The sequence below is a fragment of the Squalius cephalus genome (genome assembly GCF_949319135.1).
Source record: "Squalius cephalus genome assembly, chromosome: 23".
Lineage (NCBI taxonomy): Eukaryota > Metazoa > Chordata > Actinopteri > Cypriniformes > Leuciscidae > Squalius > Squalius cephalus.
In genome coordinates, this window is record NC_137144.1 from 2,818,977 (window position 1) to 2,838,400 (window position 19,424).

At 37.6% G+C, this 19,424-nt stretch overlaps 1 long non-coding RNA gene and 1 gene segment (V, D, J or C); both read left to right on the top strand.

The window, feature by feature from the left end:
- LOC307151171 (Ig kappa chain V-III region MOPC 63-like) overlaps positions 1-19,424 on the top strand; it is an 88,400-nt gene that overhangs the window by 52,851 nt on the left and 16,125 nt on the right.
- LOC307151693 lies at positions 6,179-6,860 on the top strand. Its single transcript, XR_013819915.1, has 3 exons — positions 6,179-6,228; positions 6,375-6,526; positions 6,648-6,860. It is a non-coding gene; the product is annotated as an uncharacterized lncRNA (long non-coding RNA).

The window sequence follows — 19,424 nt, forward strand, 5'->3', positions numbered from 1 at the left end:
TGCACAACATGTTGCAGAAATTTTCACTGCCCTTTTTGTGAAAGCAGTATTATTAAACAGACAAAAGGGGACAAATTGAATAACCACATTAAAATCCACTTTAAAAGGCTGTTGTTCATGAAGGAACATCTGGACTTACAGTGTACAGTGGCAATATATATTATTTTACATTTATCCATTTGTCAGACGCTTTTATCCAAAGATAGACGGTTTTCTGCATGATTTAGACAAAATATTAAATTATCTTCATTAATGTCTAAAGGTTACACAAACAATCCACACTGAAACTTAAGCTAACAAAACACAAACAATTATATATTCCTGTATTTTCTGTATTTATTTTAATCAATCGTTTTTGTTTTTTCAGTCTATCATATAATTATGTTGTGTATGATCTATGAAAAAAATGGTTAGTTGTAAAATGGTTGAGTATTAAAAAATATTTTGAATTAAATCAAATGGTCGCACTTTGTTTTCATGTTATATATATATATATATATATATATATATATATATATATATATATATATATATATATTAGTTTTGCTTAATATATATGGTTCATTTGACCCAACAAAAATGGATAAAGTAATTTTAACTGTTAAAACACTTAACATTTGTTAATAGTAGGCCTAGTATATTATATTTTGTTAATAGGACCAAAGATAGCCTAATTCTTATATTTTACAATATTTTAGATATATATTTTCAATTAAATCGTTTACTTTTGTTTTTATTAACTTTGTTTTAAACTTTGAAACGTTCCAAAACAAAGAAATATAACTAGCGCAATGCCTTGTTGCGCCCACTTCCGGCCTCAGTCAGACTGTGTCGGGTCTTCTGTTCAAACATTCCTAAATGACGGTACAGAGACTGCATTGCTGGTGAACTCATCGTTTCCTCTAAATTGAATGTAAGTTCGGTCAACCTAATGAATTCAATGTCCATTGTGTACGTATAGTCTTAGGTAGTTTAGCGTTATTGTCTTAAACTTCAACTTTTAAATCTTTTATGGTTACAGCAGCCGCGAATGGGCAATGGTGTCAGCAGTTTTCACGGCAATCATGGCGTTAGCTTTTGGCGCTTTTTTTTTTTTTTAAGTTAGCTTGCTGCTCATGGTTCATGTTCAGTTTCCATGTTATTTTAGCTGTACACGAGAGAATATGTCAATTTGGGATACTAAACTGCACGTAAACCGATAGCAGCATGGCATAGAGTTCTGAGTCTGACTGGCTAACTTAGCTCTTTGCTAACTAAGTTAGCTTGTCCATATAGCAGCTTGCTACGGGGTTCACAGATGATGCAAGGTGGATTTAAAGGTGAATTGTCTAATTTATAAATGTGCGTCGTGAATGTGACACCTAACGTAACAACGTTACCAGGCAGAGGAGAAGGACGATGAGGTGATTAGATCTAACGTTAACTTAACGTTACGAGGAAGCACAAAAAAAAAAAAAAAAAAAAAAATTCGGAGGGTTCTGTTAGAAATGGTATTCTCATTTTCAGAAATTTTATACATTTGAAATATAAAATCGGTTGATACAAATTGGGCCTGAAATTTTAGACAAATGATTGATTTTATTTTTATTTTGCAGTATTATTGGATTCGGATGAGAATATCAGGGGTAATCGTTTTCTCTTAATTTATAATTGCAGTTTAAAAATTAAATTCTTTAACTTATATATTTTATATTTTTATTTTACATTACCTCTGTATAAGCGTCAAGATATACCCCCTTCAATAATGTACGAAGGAAGCTGCAGCCCATTGAGGACACCAGCATGTTGCACAATACTGGTGAGTACTGATGACAACTTAAACATAATATTGTGTTGTGTACAACATAAGTAACAGGCTTATTCATGTGTTTTATCTAATAAAGATTGTGCCATGTCTAGCCAAGTGGAGCGTCCTGGCAGTGAAATGTCCACTCCTGGTAAGTACTTTTCCCCCTGAACAAAACATTGCTCTGCACAAAGTCACACTCCATTCAAGACAAGTAGTTTTTTACTGCTTGTGAATAATCTATTTTAAATATATACAGTGCTGGTCAGAGTTATTTAAGCCGCTTAATTAAGAGTGAGAAGAACCTACTCATCTTGAATGGACAAAAAAAGCTAATGTTTTAGTTTCATCTTTCCATAGAACGTTTGAAAAGTAACTGCCACTACTGGAACTTCAAACGGGCAGCGTTCTATGGTCAGAGTCTGGTCGTCCCTGCCCGTTTGAAGTTCCAGTAGTGGCAGTTACTTTTCAAACGTTCTATGGAAAGATGAAACTAAAACATTAGCTTTTTTTGTCCATTCAAGATGAGTAGGTTCTTCTCACTCTTAATTAAGCGTAGTAATGACTCCAGTATTTCATTATTAATTTAGTATAGGCAACACGACCGTACTTACTGGCTGACTCATGTGTTTCAGACTCTAAGTCAAACTTTGAATGTCTTGTGGAAGCCTTCTCTGACCCGGAGAAATGTGCAGCCAGATTTCAGCGCAAGGAAATTTCTAGTGAGTATTCACTTTATCTGTTGCCCCAACCTTTATTTCTTTTTTCAGTGGAAAATAAATTTAGTTTTGAGGAATAACATTTCAGTATTTTTCTACAGAGATTGGACTTTAATGGCAACCAACAATCCCAATGTTCAAAGAAGGTTCAAATGTCTGTAATGCCAGCAGACTAGCACAAGACAAACAATTGTTTAAAAAATACATAAATGTGTATATATAATTTTAGAAAATGACAGATGGTTTTGCTAGATAAGAACCTGATTTCTCGACTGGGATTGTGTAGAGACTCTGAAGCTGCATTGAGACGGACATTTGAACCGTCTTGGAACATTGAGATCTTTGGTTGCCATTAAAGTATATGCCATTAAAAATATGGAAATGTTTTCCTTAAAGGGATAGTTAACCCAAAAATGAAAATTCTATCATTGTTTACTCACCCTCAAGTTGTTCCAAACCTGTATGAGTTTCTTTGTTCTGCTGAACACAAAGGAAGATATTTGGAAGAACGTTTGTAATCAACAGATCTCGGTCCCCATTGACTTCCATAGTAGGAAAAAAATATACTATGGTAGTCAATGGGGACCGAGATCTGTTTGGTTACAAACATTCTTCCAAATATCTTCCTTTGTGTTCAGCAGAACAAAGAAACTCATACAGGTTTGGAACAACTTGAGGGTGAGTAAATGATGACAGAATTTTCATTTTTGGGTGAACTATCCCTTTAAACTTAATTTCTTTTCCACTGAGGAAAGACAGACATGGATATCTTGTCACTCAGTGTGAGTAAATTATCAGGAAATTTTCATTTTGAGGTGAACTAATCCTTTAAGGCTGATTTATACTTTTGTGTCAGACCGAAGCCCGAGCCTCTATGCTATAGGCTACACTGTTTCATTTATACTTCTGCATTGTTGTCCCTGTTGACGTACAATTACACATGCAGAAAGAAGCCTGTGAAACCCGAGGGAGGCGTTCTAGACCAATCACAGCGCTTCCGTCCACGTAAAATTGACGCATTGTTACATTTTGGGAGAGGTGCACGTCAGGGTGTGCTAAAGGGTACGCTATGTACACAGCCTACTCTGTAGCTACAGCGGGAGGTTGACGCATAACTATAAATTGGTCTTTACTTACTGCTTGAGAATCAAGTTTGGTAACAGTTTATTTTATTGGCTTAATGACATGTTTCAGACAGTCTTGCTTAGAAGAGCAGAGTGTGGCAATTCTTACCTTTTTGTTTGATTTCAATAATTGTACATTTTTAAATATTCGTTGTTTTTTTCGCCCTTAAGATGCTAGCGCACCTCTGAGCAAAGACCTGTTGACACCCAGTAAGTATTCATCTCATCGGTCACTTTTGTATTTTGTCAGGCCTTGTGAAATGTAAGAATATTCTGTTTTTCATGATTTCATCATAAAGCAAGAGGTCATGGGAGTGATGGCTATTATTTGTTTAATAATTGTAAATAATCCTGTAATTTACAGGAAGCAGTATGCCATCTTCTCAACTCTGAGACAAATTGTGGGCGCTACAAACTGGAGCAAGGTAAAAAAATAAAATAAAAGAAGCTTACATTCTCTTGTACAAGCTTTCATTCTCTTGTATAAGAAAATAGATCCGTTATAGATACCGATCTTAATCATACATTTTGTTTCCACAGAGTAACCTCGCCTCATAACGAGGGCGTAACCTTACATTTACTCAGAGCTATGTCTGCAAGTCCAGATTTTCATGACGCTGATCATGACGACATTGTAAGTAACTTTTACTATTTTCTTCTTGTTTCATTTTACTGTGACTTGCGTTGTTTTTATTCATATCACTCTCATTAAATTGTTTTCCAGCTGCCTGTAAGACGTACTACGAGACAGTACGCAGGAGCTTCAGGTACAAACAACCAGATGTTGACACCCAGTAAGTATTCATCTCATCGGTCACTTTTGTATTTTGTCAGGCCTTGTGAAATGTAAGAATATTCTGTTTTTCATGATTTCATCATAAAGCAAGAGGTCATGGGAGTGATGGCTATTATTTGTTTAATAATTGTAAATAATCCTGTAATTTACAGGAAGCAGTATGCCATCTTCACCACTCTGAGACAAATTGTGGGCGCTACAAACTGGAGCAAGGTAAAAAAAATAAATAAAAGACTCTTACATTCTTTTATTTTTTTACTCTCATAAAAACTTACAAACATTTTAAAGGTAAGGTTCAAAGAATATGCTTTCATTCTCTTGTATAAGAAAATAGATCCGTTATAGAGACCGATCTTAATCATACATTTTGTTTCCACAGAGTAACCTCGCCTCATAACGAGGGCGTAACCTCACATTTACTCAGAGCTATGTCTGCAAGTCCAGATTTTCATGACGCTGATCATGACGACATTGTGTGTAAGTAACTTTTACTATTTTCTCCTTTGTTTAATTTTACTGTGACTTGCGTTGTTTTTATTCATATCACTCTCATTTAATTGTTTTCCAGCTGCCTGTAAGACGTACTACGAGACAGTACGCAGGAATTTCAGGTACAAACAACCAGATCTGGCATTGCAGGCCGAAGCTGTGAAGAGTTCAGCTCGGAGTCGAGCGAGAAGAAAGAGGGTAAGATTTTTAGTCAATGTGACTATTTTTCACGTGCATTAATAGATGTTTTGTGTCCATACACAGTGCATCACAGTACTGATTGTCTGTATTGGTTGTTTTTACAGCTGCTAGAAGCGAGACAGAGTGTGCTAGGTGAGGATGAGGTGGGCATTTGGAAGTGCGCCACCATAGATCTGATGTCCGATGAAGTTTAACCACCAGCCAGGAGCTCACAGAGCTCTGTGCTACGCTGCAGTCGAGATTAGAGGCGACTCCTAAATACAGGGCAACGCACCACAGACGTTTTCAAAGTGGATCGAATTCAGAGAGAACGCCGCTAGTCACCTACTACAGCTCCGAAGATGAAAACAGTCACTGAGCTTCCAATTTGTTGTGTGTGCAGATGATCTATGCTTTGTCCATAGGTGTATATTGTTTTGTGTTTGTGCTAATAAAGCTCTTTCTTTGAATAAACAGCATGTCCCTGGCAAATTTTCCTTTCCTTTATAAATTCATGTCCTTGATGGTAATAGTGTAGTCCATAGGTTAACAATGACATGAATATACCACAGAATAGCATATTATGAATATAAAAAAATAATTTATATATTATTATTTATATGAATATTATAATTTTTTGAATTTATAATGAGCGAGTGTGACCAATAGTAACAGATCTGCCAACCAATCACGAGTGATTTTTCTTGTTTAAACCACGTGGGTTCAACCAATAGTGAATGAGGAAATTCAAGCCTTTCTCTGGCGGGAGCTGCTATTCATATGGTAATTAGAGCCATTCACACCTCCGGCGCGAGCGCTCTGCATACGTCATGGTTCGTTTCCGACAATATTCGGCACAGACGAACGCGTCGTTCACAGGCTGTAAATTGTCGTTAACTGCCGAAAATTAGGGAGATTTACGGCCGTTTACGGGGTCGGAAATCCCAATTTTCATGCAGTGAAAGGCTTCTCCGCCGGGCGGTTGGAAATAGATCTTTGAGGCATGGATAGGGGTTGCTTAGAACTCACACGTTTTTCATATTGCAGTTGTTGTTCGTAGTCTTTTTCCAGCTGTTGGCCCAATTTCACAAGTTCGTCAACTGTGTTCACCCGACTGCGAATCTGGCTTGCAAGGTAGGGGTTCATATTTTTCAAAATCATTTTCACCAATTCACTGTCCATCAAGGTGGGCTTCCACCTTTTGCAGAGAGCTCTGTATGTAAATGCAAAGTCTCTAACGCTCTCTCTTTCTCCCTGTGTTCTTGTCCTTACCCTTTCAGCCAGCTCATCTTCATAATCCTCTGAGAGGAAAGCAGAGAGGAAAGCAGCTTCAAACTCTTCCCATGTGGTTATTGAGGATCGTACAACTTCCCACCAGTCCCTGGCAGTACCGTAAAGGACAGTGCGGAAAGTGGCCAGGATGTCAGCATTAGTAAGAGGATGTAACGCCAAGAAATCCTGACATCGAGTTAGATAGAGCAAGGGGTCCACGTCATCTGACTGTCTCCCAAAAGTAGGAAATGTAATCTTAAGATGATCACTCTTTACAACAGGAGCAGGAAGCAAAGGAGCAGTCGATGGTAATGCAGATGAAACTGGAGGAGCAGGAAGCAATGGAGCAGTCGATGGTAATGCAGATGAAACTGGAGCGTTCAGAGGTAAAGGTGAGTAATCTCTTGTCTGCAGGTCAGTCAGTTGTTTCTCTTGTTTTTCGAGTCTTTTCTCAAGTTCAGTTTGCAAGCTTTTTACAGTTGCACACAGTGTGTTGGTGGTTTGGGTGCACTGGGTGAGCTCTGTAGACAACTGGTCATAATTTCTTTGATGGGTTACCAGGTAGGATTTGATGTCTTGCTGAAGCTCCACTTGAAGTTGGTCAATCATGAACCGTACTTCAGACACATATGTAGTCTTAGCTTTGTGAAGTTCATCAGAAATCATGACTTTAAGTGATTTAGTGAGTTGATCAGTCTCTTCCTTCACATGCTTCTTACTTTCAGAAATGTGGGTGAGCACTTCTTGTTGGTTTTGCTTGAGTTTATCAGCAAGGTTAGAAATCAGGCTGTCGTGATGTGCAGACATGGTTTTAAGTTCTTTGGCAAGTTCACCAATGGTTTTTTCATGGGTTTGCATATGTTGTGTCAACGTGTCCCAGTTTCCTTTAACCCTCTGGGGTCTGGGGTGTTTTTGGGGTCCTTGAGATGTTCTGACATGCCCTGACATTTGTGCTTTTTTCAGTTGCTTATAAACATATTAATGGCAAAAAAAAATTACACACTATTTAGCACAAACAGGGCTACCATAATATGTGAGCAACAAGAATGTACATGTCTGCATTTTTGAGAGAATAATGTTTATGCGTGGTTATTGAAAAAACTAAAAACTAAAGTTTCTGAAATAAGGCCACAGAACACATACTAAATATGTGGCAATAAGACTTTTGACTAATGGATTTCATCGCCTAGTGTTTTTTCTTCAAAATGATATGAAAATCATCCTGCCTAATCATCCACAAAAAAACGATACATTGATTTTAGTTTTGTGAAACACTTTTAGTTTGGAAAGCCAATATGCGGATGGGGCGTAAACGCTCCAACAGCATCATGCATATGTAGTAGTTCACACCTGGTGAGACTACGTCCCTGCATACTTAATGAGCCATTCATTCAGGTGACGTGTCACCTATAGCTAACTTAAATATACAAGCTTCATAAAAATGATCATTCTAGGAGAAAATTTCAGATGGCATTTAGAGGCTTTTGCATCTGAACTCTTCATATATACACACACACATATATATATGCATGCACATACATACTTTATAATCTTTTCAAAACTAGTCAACGTCTTTCAAAACTAAAGTATACATTTTATCATACGTATTTCAAAGTAAAGGATTCATTAGTTAGTTGATGGCTTTATTTTTGACAAAACACATACAGTATATATTCCTCATCTCAGTATAGCAATAGAGTTTGCTAAAAGCTGTTCATTCAATACAGCAGTATTTGAAAATCGATCATATTTTGTAAAATTACATTTATATTTGCATTTATGTCAAAACCTAGACACTTTTAAACATCAAAAGGACATTTATTAATATGTATTCGTGTCAAAATGACAAATAAACAGATTTTCCTATTCAATTTTGCATGGAAACGCTTCCAAGACGCTTGCGTGTCGCGTGAAAAATAGGCGTCGGTTCTATTTCTAGAATGCACGCGTTTTCCAAGCGGCTCGTGCCGCGCCTGAGACGCGCGTCTCACACAGGCAGTGTGCAAACTCTAAACTGTTAACATGGATGGGAGCCGAAATAAAAACGGACACGCCACGCAGCTGAGACGCTTATGCCACGCATCCAGTGTTTCACCGGCCTTATCCAGCGGATGTGGGCGTTTCACAGGTTTGTATGGATCGCCTCACATTTGCGTTTGAATAGCGCGGTCTCCGTAGGCGGAGTCACATTAAAACTTAATTAGCTGAGATGAGAACGACTGACATCTCTCTCTTTACATACATATTATATAAACTGTGAATATTTGTTTTTTATAAAAATTACTTCATTTGAAAGAAGATAATTCAAGCTTCATGCCTGTGTGACTGTATGCCTGTTTGACTGAGTATTCGCTGAGTTACAGTTCATTTTCGGACGCGTTTCAGAATTGACTTCACTGACGGAGAGTAGGCAGAACTCGCATCATGTTTATTTTTCTTTATTTGGCGAAAAGCACAACACTTTGTTTTTATTATGAGCATACACAAAAAAAAAAACACACTAAACAGGATCGATTGATGTATAACACAAGCATATAAGATAAAAATTAATATTTTATTTTTTTTTATTTTTTGCACTCATACGAAAAAAAACGAGCCTATCGCGCCGGCGCGATAGCCGACCTCAGGGGGTTAACTTGAGTGAGTTGATGCATTCCTGTTCCAGGAGTTGATAGGATGCCAGGCAAGTCCTGCTGTGCCACTGAAGATAAAGATGAAGGCTCAGGTGATGTACATATCTGCATGGAGTCGCCATTCGGTTCCTGTTCCCAGGTGAAGGGTTGAACAGGAGTACTGCCAGCTAGTGGTGAAGTTGCAAACCTCACATGGGTTCCTGGGAAGTCAGTGGTGCTGGCTTGAGTAGGAGTGAAGTGGAGAGGAGCACGAAAGAGTCCAGGTGAAGAAAGTAGAGGACGGGGTGCTGGAGGCCAGACTGGGGTAGCAACATCTGGTGCCGGTGGTTCCATCTCCACAAAAGTGGATGGAGAGAGAGGAGTGGCAGCCATGTTGATTGTCAGTGTATGTGTAGTTAATGTAAAAATGTAGTGAAATGCAAGTTGAGTGGGAAAAAAAAACCAATGTTGTTTGAAAAATAAATTGCAACAGAATACTCTAATAGTTCAGTGTGGAATGTCTGTCCAATTGTCCAATTCACACTACAATTCACTTAATTTCACAAATCAATAATTAGATTTCAAATAACAAAATTGTTTCCACAGCTTTCACATTATCGGATCAATCAGTTTGACAGCATTTCAACTAAGGAGTAACACGAGTATATATTTAACAATGTGCAAGTTCACAAACAAGTAGTATTTCCCCCACAAAACCTTTCAGAGGAAAAAAACAGTTTCAGTTCAGTATATAGCATATATATATATATATATATATATATATATATATATACCACAATTTCACAAACACAAAAATAGACAGTTTCAAGTGACAATAACCACCCTTTAATAAGTAATCCTTTAGGGAAACTCAAATTCAAAGCTCAAGTGACCAGTTTAAGTGGTCACGGTTAACGTGTTTAAATGCTTAAGTTTCAATTCGTCAAGTGTTTAAGTTTCAAGTCGTCAAGGTTTAAGTTTCAAGTCCCTGTTCGGGCGCCACTTATGTAACGGTGGCAGCCCCAAATCAAATTTGACTCAATAAATTTAAATTGTTCGGGCGCCAGACAAGTAAAACTTGTCAAGTAAAAAAAATATAATGAAGTTCAATTTCCCCGAAGATAACTCAAACCACTGTTACACAAAAAACGAAAATAAATTCCTTCAAATACCCACAATAATGTAGAATAGGGCTTAAATGACTCAAAGTCAGAAATTGAAGGGTTTGGTCAAAAATATGTATATTTTAAGAAAACATTTTTGCAAAGAAATAAAATAAAATAAACTACACAAAGTTAAATTTTCACAGAGTTTGTATTTTTTTTCTTTACCTCACATGACAAATAACAAAAGATTGTAAGGCAAACAGACAGTAAGTAGGTTGCTGTTCAAGTTCAGTTCAAGATTTCACAAACAACAACAAAATCACGAGAGTCCTTGATTCACCATAATGTCTTAAAGTTCGTTCTTTTTTTTTCAAACTCAGTTTTTCGTGTTCAGTTTTTCAACAAAAAGAAAAAACATGAAAAAAACCAAAGAAAAATAAATAATCCAAACGAGTGTTTGGGTATGGGTGTGTGCGTGTGCAATGAGCGTGTATGTGTGTGTGGTGGTGGCTGCGTGAAGCAGTCTGTGTAGCGGCCGCAAATCCCAGGGCGGAGAAAGAGTTTGGAGACTTGGCGTGAGTTTGGAAACTTGGCGTGAGGTTAAAAGATGATGGACATCATCACTAGTACCTGAGGCAGGCGAGCGAACCAGGCTGGATTGTGTTGCACCAGGCAGGCGAACGAACCATGCAGACGCAGTAGAGCAATTTCTCCGTCATTTGGCGATCGCACCCAGTCAGCGCATGCACAGAGATTCCAGCAAAGAATATCAACGACCTTCAGGTAGCGTGTGTCCCACTCCGATAACAACCTACACGTTTGTTTTGTTTTTACTCGCTCCTCCTCTTCCGTTTCTAGCTCTCTTTTATATTAAATTTCCTTATTGGTTTCCGCCCATTAGAAAAAATGAAAAGCTGATATGGATTCCTTCCATATCGCCACAATGTATATAATCATTTTTGTGTGTGTTTTCTTTCAGAGTGTAGAGGACAGATCACTGTAACTCAGAGTCCATCATTACCAGCAGTTCAACCAGGAGAAGAAGTCAGAATAAACTGTAAAACCAGCAGTAATGTGTATGTGTGCAGTTACATCGTTTAGCCTGGTACTCACAGAAACCTGGAGAAGCTCCTAAACTCCTCATATCTAGAGTAACAAACCGTTATACTGGAACATCTAGATTCAGTGGCAGTGGATCTGGCAGTGATTTTACTCTGACCATCAGTGGAGTCCAGACTGAAGATACAGGAGATTATTACTGTCAGAGTTATCACAGTACCAGCACTAGAGTGTTCACACAGTGATACGTTGTACAAAAACCTCTGTCAGTCAGACGTCACAGTGACTGCACTGATACAGCTGAGAGAAACTGCAGCTGCTGATGGAGGATCACAAACTACACAATATCAATGTTTAGTTCAAAGTTATAAGAGTTAAATAAGAGTTAGAGCTGATATTGATTATGGCACTGGGATGTTTTATTGTCAGTGTTTCAGATCACACTATGAGAGCGGAGTGAAGCAGAAACACCAGCTGTTTTTAATGTGTTTTCTATCAATCCAGGATTGATCTAAATCAGTGATCTTCATGAGAGCCACACTGATAGGAAATATTCAATAGGAGAGCCACTTTTACTGCAAATTATCAAAAGTTTCATCCAGTCATAAATACCATGTTTGTTTATTAATCTGTCATCTCTGAACAACATATTCAGTGCATATGATTAATTAAAGTCATAAATGGATGCTGTCTTATTGGGACTATACTTGTCCCAATCCCTAGCCTGACGATCGACAAATGCCTTGATCGCGGTTCTCTTTTCCTCTTTTAAAATTAATGCGCTGTCGATATCTTCTATAACAGTCGCGATGGCGGAATCTACACATGATGTTTCATAAACAAAGTTCGGCAGGAGCACGCTCACATAATCAATCCAATCAACTTGCCATAAAACACAATGTCTACACTATCAGCATGAGAGGAAGCATATATTCACTCTGTCAACTCACCTAACATTCCTTGACAGTTTTCAGCATCCCTCCACTCACTCTCAGCTTGTCCTTCCACAGCCAGGAGTACTTTGGGTTCGGGCCGAATACCGAGCCCGGAGCCCTCTCCTCGGACAGCACGCCAAATATGGATTTATTCTATCTGACTTATTTGTAAGCGTGAACTCGTGAAATCTCAATTCTCCAGCGGCAGTCATTTGAATTCAACCCAAGCGCTCGTTGGTGACGTGGATGATTACATTACCGTTGCTCATCTGTCCATCATCGTATAAAGCCCGCCCTGACAATTTGATTGGTCCGAACAATTTTTATTCGGGCATAATAGCTCCTCAACGGATCGAGTCCAGACCGAACTTCCCGACCTAAAAAATTTGTGGGCGGGGCTAAGTTCGGCTGGCATCCAGGCTACCCAATCCCTATAGTTCACTCCTACATCTGTCCCGACGGTGGTTAATAATCACTGTGTTCAATGTGCCAGCCTGTTTAATTAATGTAATTTCAATTATAGGTTTATTATATCTTTATTTCAACTTTTCACTTTTCACTTGTATGTAGAATGAACACCTCTCAGAGATGATATTCAATGGCAATAGGGAAAAGAATGAGATCAGGACATTCAAGCTTCGGTCGGTCTCGTCAAAAGCTTTATCCACTGTTCTTCCTCTCCACAATATCTGTCAATCTTGAGTCTTTTATAATTCTGCCTGGCTCAACCAGACGATGGTGGCTGGAGTTAGTGTTTTTACTATTATTTACTATTGTTTTTACAGTTTTTACTATTGCTAACATACTTTTGTCTAATCTGTCACATTTTCAAACTCTAAACACAATTAGCACAACATCCGTCTGTTGTGTCCATTAACACAATTTGTGCTGTTTTCACACAATATACAGTCAATTAAAACGTTTATTTTCACCTAAATTCTCTTTCCACACAAGCTTACCCAATAATTAATAGTTATTAATGAATACTAATTTTAAAAAAAGTGTCAGACAGTGAAACTCATATATGCATCCTCAGGGTGATTGTGTTCCTCTCAGAATAGAGCAGCTCCATCAGCAGATGTTCAGCGTCCTCACAGGAGCTTCATGTTACTGGAATACACTACTTCTCTAGTTTCTGGAGATATACTGGGGTTACAAACCATCAAATAAAGTTTCCATCAAATATCAAATGTTTTGTTGTGTTTAATAGCATTCTGTCATGGAAATTAAATGTTTTATATTTTTGGAATAAATGCCAACTCCTTAGTCTTGCCAAAGCTATTTTCAGCTAGTATTTTATGCATCTTAAACAAATGATAATTATTTTCATATTTCTGTACTTTTCCACACAGCTTAATTGTAAATGGCACATAAACATTCTGATATTTACTTTGACTTTTATTTTCTTCACTCATCAGATGTCTCATATTCCATCTCGAGCATCTTCACTGCGTCTGTCAAATGCCCCCTGTCAAATATTAAACACACATTTAGGAAACGTCTATGTTGCATTTGGTTACGAGTGAATCCGCTCTTTTTTAAAACAAACGTTTGATGTTTGTACACAGTTAAAGCAATGCTGTCAAGAAACCGATGTTTAACCCTTGTGCATCTTATTTTTTTGATAATTTTAATTTAATGCCAACTGCATACATGTTGGCACAGGTGTGTATTTGTATTGGAATTTTACTATTTCACCCCCATTTCCTTTAAAAAAAATCTATTTTGCACTACTGTTAAAACTGTTACTTGGATCTAACTCAATAAAATTAAAGGAGACATATCATGCTTTTAAATTGTTCCTTTTTACAAATAAATCATACATTTGTAGTCTATATAAAGCAGAACTGCAATGCTTGGGTCTGAATTCCTCATTATTATAGCTCCACAGGCCCCTTTTCTACCCCTTTTCTGAAGTGCGTCTGAGAGCAACTCGTTTTAGTGCGGTCTCTTTAAATACAAAGACACTTCATACCCCGCCCCTTCTCCAGGTTGCAGAGGTTCAACTCCACCCCGTTCGGCCATTTTTGTAGTTTGATAGCAGAGATACGATTATCTAGCGGCACAGAAACGTTTTATTCACACGTTATTAACAAAATGTCAACAACGGAAGACTTGTCCAGCCAGCCTTACATGTTCGAGCCAGAGTCGGAGCCGGAGCGAGATGAAAATGAAGACGACGAACCTGTAGAACAACGTCTTCATATGGATGTATCGCACTGGTGTGTACTGTATTTACACATGAAACTTTGGTCTTCCGACCTTTTACCACCGTGTCGATTTATTTTGATTAATATGTGCGAGGGAGAAAGAGCAAGACAGCGTCTAGTTTGGAGACGGTGATGTCTTGTTTACACTTTCGCCTGGCTCTGAAGAGAGAGAGAGAGAGCGCGCGCGCGACCGGGTCTCTCTCTCTGCTCATTCTTTCAGTTAAACATCCGCCCTGTCACAAGTGCGGCGGTTCATCTACATTAGACGGTGTAATGAAGCGTGTGGGTTACTACATCCAACAACCGAACATTTTAACTTACCCTCTCGTAACTTCTGCATCCTTTAGCTTGGACTACAAAATTGCAGCGAGAAATAAAAATGGCGGATTGCTCGAAGTATTGGGCCGGAAGTCAATGTCATTATTTGGCAGTTCCGCTGCAAATACTGTGACGTAATAGTTCAAAAAACGTCATAGATAACAGAAAAATCGGAACAGGTTGAAAAATATGACCAAAACAGAATATAAAGATATCAACGAAGCACCTGAAGAGAATAATTTCATATTTTCTGTACTTCTAAACACTCCAAATATACAACAAAATGCATTTAAGGGCTAAAAAAGTGCATTTGGCATGATATGTCCCCTTTAAGACAACATTTTCCAACTACTTTTTGCAAGTTTAGTGAACTAACTGATATTTTGAGTAAGGACAACTTAATAATATGCATTTCAATGTATGCGAAAAGATTAAGTAGCATTTTCAGAAAAAGCCAATAAATTAAGTACAATCAATGTAAAAAATATCAGCATATTATACACATTAGACTTAATTAAAATAGGTAACATTAAACTGAAAAAATAGTTAATGTCCTCTGATTTATTCATTTTGATCAATTTGCCCTTTCTTTGTTTTGGAAGTGTAAATGGCTTTAAATAAATAATGGCTAGATAGTTTAATAATTTTTATAATTTCCAACATTTATTAAATAATTGCCATATCCAAACAGTAGCGATGAGCTGGACAGTATAAACAATCAATAACAACTGTATTCATGCATTAAAGAAAGCATGCCCTCAGCTAATAAAGTGCAGGTTAGAGGAACACCTTCACGGTACAGTTTTCCACTGTGTACATACATAATCTTACAACATTTTAAAATGAAGTCAACAGGCACTTTTGTAACAATTCACAAGCCATATTCAAAATGAGCTGTTCACAAGTGCAGAGTGACAGTCATGTCTGAGTGCCTTGGCCAGGAGCTTGTTTTTCAGATGAACTTGGGGCTTGGTTTTGGGCGCAGTGTGTCAAGTCCTACGAAAAGTCTTTGAAATGATGTTTTATAAACAAAGTTCGGGAGGAGCACGTTCAAATAATCAATCCAATCTACTCGTCATCAAACAATTATGTCTACCCTAATCAGCATGACAAGAAGTATATATATATCCACTCTGTCAACTCACCTAATATTCCTTGACAGTTTTCCAGCATCCCTCCACCACCCCGACTCCTCACTCATGGCTCAATCTTTTACAGCCAGGAATACGGGGGGAGTACTCTGGATTTGGGCCGAATATCGAGCCCGGAGCCCTCTCCTCGGACAGCACGCCAAATACGCATTTATTCTATCTGACTTATTTGTAAGTGTGAACTAGTGAAACACCTCAAATGTTTTGGAAAGCTTGGATGGATACTCAAGATTAAGTGCATATGTCAAACCCAAGCAGTAAGCAGCATGCTTTGGCCAGATTTCCAAGATTGATAAGGACTGGTATTCCCTCAATGGTGATTCCTACTGCATCTGGCTCATGGCAGACATAGATGCTCATATTCTTCATGTTCAGGTCCTCATGAACAGTGGTCTCTGCAGCCCCCTTTGAGATAAAAGATAAAGTATTTAACCCTCTGGGGACCAAAAACGCGCCCGCGCGTTTTGCTCGTTTTTTTTTTTAGCAATGAAAAATAAACACAAAATGCTCTGTTAATTTTGATCTTTTATTTTCGTGTAATACATCAATCGATCCTGTTCAGTTTCTATTTTTTTTCTGTATACTCACAATAAAAATAAAGTGTTTTGCTTTTTGACAAATAAAGAAAAACTAACATGATGCTATTTCTGCCTTCTCTCTGTCAGTAAACTCCCATTTGAAACGCGTTCGAAAATGATCTATAACTCCGCGAAAATTCAGTCAAACAGGCAAACAGACCCACGGGCATAAAGCTTGAGATCGCAGCTTTTAAATGAAGTAATTTATATAAAAAACAAATATTATCAGCTTCTGTAATCTGTATAAAAAGAGAGCGACTCCAGTCGAGCTCATTACGAGCCATTCAAAAGTAATTTGACCACTCCCCGGAGAGCGCGTGCTATTCAAACGCAAATTCTGAGAACCATTTCAGTCTGTGAAACGCCCCCACATCAGCTGTAAACAAAGAGGCATATAGCCTACCTTATGGAGAAAAGTTTCCGTGCTGATATGAGGAGCAATATGAGGAGCAGATCCCGCTGAGGAGTGAGGTAGGCTAAGTTATCCTTTCTCAAGTGTTAATGTGGAATAACGTTATGGAATAACATTAGTGTAGGCCTATGTAAACAAAAAGATGAATCGCGTTTCTATAATATGAATCGCGTTTCTGTGAGATGAATGAAGGGTACATATTTGTAAAGACTGTTTAGCCTAAATATGAATCGCGTTTCTGTGAGATGAATGAAGGGTACATATTTGTAAAGACTGTTTAGCCTAAATATGAATCGCACGTCTGTGTGTGAAAGAATAAACTGCTTTGCTATAGCCTACTGAGATGAGTAAAAATCGACTGAAATATGTTGAAATAAAATGTATTTGTATAAGCAACGTATTAAACTGCAAATTAACATTTATAGGCTATGCCCTAATATTTCATAAAAACAACGTTACAGTCAGGCGAAGTATGAAAGACAATATTTTGTTGACTAGATTTGGGTACAGTTTTTACTGTAGAATACTGTCACATCAAATAAGCTTTTCTGCTCATATATATAAAATACTATTTTGTCAAAAATAAAGTCATAGACTAAGATGTTCCAATGTTGGCTATATTCAAACTAATGAATACATATGATAAAATGTAGGCCTATAATCTTTTTTTTTTTTTTTTACAAAGAAAGAGTACTTTTTTGCAGAAATATTGCTGAAATTGTAATTATTGTTGTAATTGTAACCTTTTTAATAAAATAGCAAAACATATTTACAAGATAGATGTAAGCAAAATCTTAAATGGTCAATATAAGTCTTCTTCAAAATATATATTTTGTCCTTGCATTGTGGCTCAGTCCGTGTCACACCTGAATGAATGGCTAATTATGCAGAGTCATTATGCAGAGTGGGTGGGACTAAGGTGTAAACTACTCCTCCCCCTCGCATATTGGCTTTCCAAGCAAAACCTGTTTTACACCATTTAAATCAATGTATTTTTTTTTGTGAACGATAAAGCAAGACTATTTTCACATAATTTTGAAGCTAGAACTCGAAGAGACAACATCCATTAGTCAAAAGTCTTGTGGGCACATATTTTGTATGAGTTTTGTGGTCTTATTTCAGCAACTTTCATTTTATTTTTTTAAATAACCATGCATAAACATTATTCTCTTAAAAATACAAACATCTACATACACGTTGCTCGCATATTATGGTAGGCCTGTTTGTGCTATATAGAGTGAATTTACACCTTTGCCATTAACATGTTTATAAATAACTGAAAAAAGCACAAATGTCAGAGCATGTCAGAACATCTCAAGGACCCCAAAAACAGCTTGGTCCCCAGAGGGTTAACATTTGTGACAGTCTCCTCAGTTTTTCTGGAATTTAAATCAAACGCCCATTCACAAACATACCGCAACATTTTTTATTTATTGAGCAATGGGAATAATGAACATTAAATGTTGGTTAACTTCAAGACTTAAAGTGAAACAAATGCAAAGCTTACCATTACGATCCGTCTAGGTTAAATCATAACAAAAACTTAGACATGACTCCCATGCCCAGTCGTCAGGCTAAAAAATACAAAAGAGTACACAATTCAAGAAACACAATAACCGTTTTATTAAGATAAGGAAAATAAACATATAAAATTAAGTATTTTCAGAGTAACAGAAACCAGTAGGTGTATAATCTTCAGGAAGACCCAAGGCCCAAAATAACAAACAAAACAGATAATAAACAAAATATCAAACTAACTTCCCTCAAAGTATCCAAATCAAAATCCAGCAAATTACCCTCAATACACTAACAAAAACAGAACGAACCTGATTTCAAAAGAAAAGGACAGGTCAACCCTACAAAACACCACTGAAAATAAGAAAAGCTAACAGAATCTAAATCAAGGACAATACTGGTCTGATGGCTGGAGAGGAGACAGGAGAAGTGCGACCGGAATCACAACAGCTCAACTTCAGAGAGTGGAAGCTGTAGTTTTAAACCCACGCCGATTAAAGGGGTGGAGCCGTCCCGCAGCTGATCAGAGGATCCTGCGCACAACACACAGCAATAACAAATAACACACACACACACACACAGAAACAATAACGGTGAATACAAACAATATACAATAACAAAACATCATGCAAAATTACATAATTGCGTAACACTTACCAATCTCTTTTTATCCACTTGGACACTGATGTCCTCATTTTAAGGCATTGGTTTTCATTTTCTTTTTTAAGTTTTCTGTTCTGCACCCCAGAACGCTTCCCTCCTCTGTCCATTTTGGACACGTGACTGTCACAGAGCAACGGCTCTTTTAAAGTGTGTCGAGGGTGGGTAGTCAACCATTTCAGCAACGAGTGGAGACCCTACAGAGCTCTATCAAGTCTGGGTTACACTGTTGTTGATCCAAACCATGGTGGACACACACAACATATTGAAAGAGCTTGGTTAACCTACAAAAGACAGATTTGGCGACTGAGAGGAAATAGGACAGAGCAGCTTCTAGAAGAACATTTATCTTTTATTGAGTGGACTTACTGGCTGGGATACAAGCACACAGATGCTCCTCTAGGTCGTCTTCTGAGAGACAGTAGAAGGCATTACAGCAATTAAGTACCGTATGCTGGAAGGCAATAAATGTTTTTTTCCATTTCAGGCATCACATGGTTTT